The sequence below is a fragment of the Mandrillus leucophaeus genome, unplaced genomic scaffold (genome assembly GCF_000951045.1).
Source record: "Mandrillus leucophaeus isolate KB7577 unplaced genomic scaffold, Mleu.le_1.0 Scaffold264, whole genome shotgun sequence".
Lineage (NCBI taxonomy): Eukaryota > Metazoa > Chordata > Mammalia > Primates > Cercopithecidae > Mandrillus > Mandrillus leucophaeus.
Window position 1 is genome coordinate 2,275,624 of NW_012102743.1, and position 2,974 is coordinate 2,278,597.

General features: G+C 43.6%; 1 protein-coding gene across 4 annotated transcripts in view; it reads left to right on the forward strand.

Moving 5' to 3' along the window:
* The first annotated feature begins 512 nt into the window (after nucleotides 1-512).
* The window catches only part of NLRC4 (NLR family, CARD domain containing 4), a 52,556-nt gene continuing 50,094 nt past the window's right edge, over nucleotides 513-2,974 (forward strand). For 2 of the 4 annotated variants that reach the window (XM_011984241.1, XM_011984243.1), the window contains exon 1: nucleotides 513-668. The gene's annotated coding sequence lies outside the window, so the exon portion shown is untranslated. Of the gene's footprint in view, nucleotides 669-1,406; nucleotides 1,550-2,974 lie in introns of those variants that run through there. The other 2 variants (XM_011984242.1, XM_011984240.1) reach the window with 2 other exon arrangements.

A 2,974-nucleotide genomic window follows, 5' to 3' on the forward strand; every position in this document is an offset into this window, starting at 1 on the left:
ATAAATAGATAAAAACAAATAAATAAATAAATAAAATTAGAATATACAGATAAGCCAAAGAAGGAAATATAAAATTGCCTATAATTGTATTCCCCAGCAATAAGCACCATGACTATTTTGGTGGCTGTCTTTGCAGTTTTTTCTCTTGAACATATGTTTATATGTAGGCTTCATTACAATTTAAAAATCTAGCTGATAGGGTAGCCCTCAGTCTCACTTCAGAGAAGCCCACCTCACAAGTTAGGAAACACTGACACTGATGCTCCCTTAGAAAACCCAGGATGTAGACATTTATTTGTGGGGAAGCTTTGATATCCCTCTACGGCAGATAGGCTACTGTCAGAATGTTCTTTTTGAAATAAGAAGTTACGTAACATAAAGACAGAGGAAAGAGTATGCAAGAGTGTCATCCTCAAGAGAAGTGCAAAGAGATTTCTTCATTCCTCAGCTGAGTATAAGCTGGCCTCCTGGAGTCTGTGAACACAAGTGTCCAATGTGAGTGTGCCCTTGTGAGCCCCCGGCTGTTTATACTCCAGAGGGTGTCCCCGTGCATCTTCGGTGGAGTGGACCAAAACTGGTGATCCATTTGCCCTATGTGACCTTGCCCAGTACCCTGCTGACTGAGAGTACACATCTGCTGGAAGTCCTCTGGGCTTCAAGGTGCAGGGGTAAGTATGACCTTGACTGCAGTAGCAATATGCTTTAGCCAACTAAGCTGGCTCATTTCATTTACCGCTCTATCTCCCATGGTTGAGCATTAAAAATACATGTTGGGACTGGGTGAGGTGGCTCACGCCTATAATCCCAGCACTTTGGGAGGCCGAGGCAGGCAGATTATCTGAGTTCAGGAATTTGAGACCAGCCTGGACAACATAGTGAAATCCTGTCTCTACTAAAAATACAAAAATTAGCTGGGCGTGGTGGTGCACGCCTGTAATTTTAGCTACTGGGAGGACTGAGACAGGAGGAACGCTTGAACCTGGGAGGCAGAGGTTGCAGTGAGCAGAGATCGTGCCACTGCACTGCAGCCTGGGTGACAGAACAAGACTCTGTCTCAAAAAAAGAAAGAAAGAAAGGAAGGAAGGAAGGAAGGAAGGAAGGAAGGAAGGAGAAAGACAGAAAGAGAAAAAAAATACATGTTGGATGTTCAAAAGACTGTTTCATTTTAAGGCATAGAATAAATAACTGAACAGCAATAGAATTCCTATGTTGTGAACAAACAGGAAACAAATGAGCAATTCCTTTCTTGAGGGAATTTCTAGCTCTTGCATCCTTAACTCTGAAGTCCTACTTCTTCCCTGGCTACACCCATCTTCCCTTTCTGAACTGGTAATACTTGTGTCCAAACCACTCTTACTGTGCTTTGAAAAAAAAAAAGGAACTGCTCAGCAGTTCCCCTCTCTGTGCACTCTTTTTTCACAGAACAAGAAGGCATCTGGTCTACAAGAACTCGAGACCTCACTGAAACGGAAAGCAAATACAAAGAAACTTTATTTTAAAAACGTGTCTTGGTCCCCCCAAGAAGAGGGCAATTGGATTGCTCAGCCAGGTACTGTGGGTAGAGAGAAAGGGATTTTTAAGGTCTGGGACCCAAATATTAAAACCTGGGTTTACATTCATTTAAAGCTTGTGTCTGGGATGTACAAAAGCCTTAACATTGACGAGTGTGGTTTGCATGACTGGCGGGATTTCCTGCCGAGAAACCTTTAGGGGTGGTTAATTGGGTCTGCTGGGGTTTCATCAGGTTCAAGGGGTACATGTACCCCCTTGGACTACTGTGAGATGGAAAGGACTTTGAAAACACTTTTTGGCATTACAGAAAGGAAACTCACCCTTTTGTTTTGTTTTGTTTTTGAGACGGAGTCTTGCTCTGTCACCCAGGCTGGAGTGTAGTGGTGTGATCTCAGCTCACTACAACCTCTGCCTCCTGGGTTCAAGCAATTCTCCTGCCTCAGCCTCCCGAGTAGCTGGGATTACAGGCACCCGTCACCGTGCCCTGGCTAATTTTTGTATTTTTAGTAGAGACAGGGTTTCAACATGTTGGCCAGGCTGGTCTCAAACTCCTGACCTCGTGATCTGCCCACTTCGGCCTCCCAAAGTGCTGGGATTACACGTGTGAGCCACCGCGCCCGGCCAGGAAACTCACTCTTGTTGCTAAGACTGTTGTTAGAATCACAGATGATTAAAGCTGAAAGGAACCAGGTAGACTACTTAGTCCATCCAATCTCCCGAGTTACTGATGAGAAACCTGGTATTTGGAGACAGAAGTGAAAGAAATCACCCTTTACGGGACACCTATTTCGTGATAGGGTCTTTACATACATTATCTCAGTTGATCCTTGCAGCCTGGCTTTGAGAGGTGGAAAATGTGGTAGAGAGGAGTTAAATGTCCTGCCCTACATCACACTGCTAATTGTCTACAAAACTAGGATAGAACCAGTTAGCACACTTCTTAACAGTTCACACACTTCTATAATACTAGTCGTATTAATTTGTTTAAAATACCACAGACTGCGTGGCTTAAACAACAGAAATTTGTATTCTCACAGTTCTGGAGGCTGGAAGTCCAAGATCAAGGTGTCAGCAGGGTTAGCTTCTCCCCACACGTCTCTCCTTGGCCTTTTCTCTCTGTATGCACATTCTGGCATCTCCCTTTGTGTGTCCCAATTTCCTCTTCTCATCACAGCCTCTTTTCAGCTTAATGACCTCTTTAAAGGCCCTGTCTCCAAATACAGTCACATTCTGAAGTTCAGGGCTTCAACATATGGATTTGGGGGAAGCCCAGTTCAGCACATAACACTATTATTAACATGTGAGATTGCTGAAGCCTATTAAAGACCTGAGAACATTCTAGTCTAGAGCCTTTTCACTAGAAAGGAAGACAGATAACACCCACTGACCACCTTTATCACAACTACTTTCATGTTTAATCTTCACAACAGTCCAAGGAGGTGGATTTTTTTTTTTTTTTTTT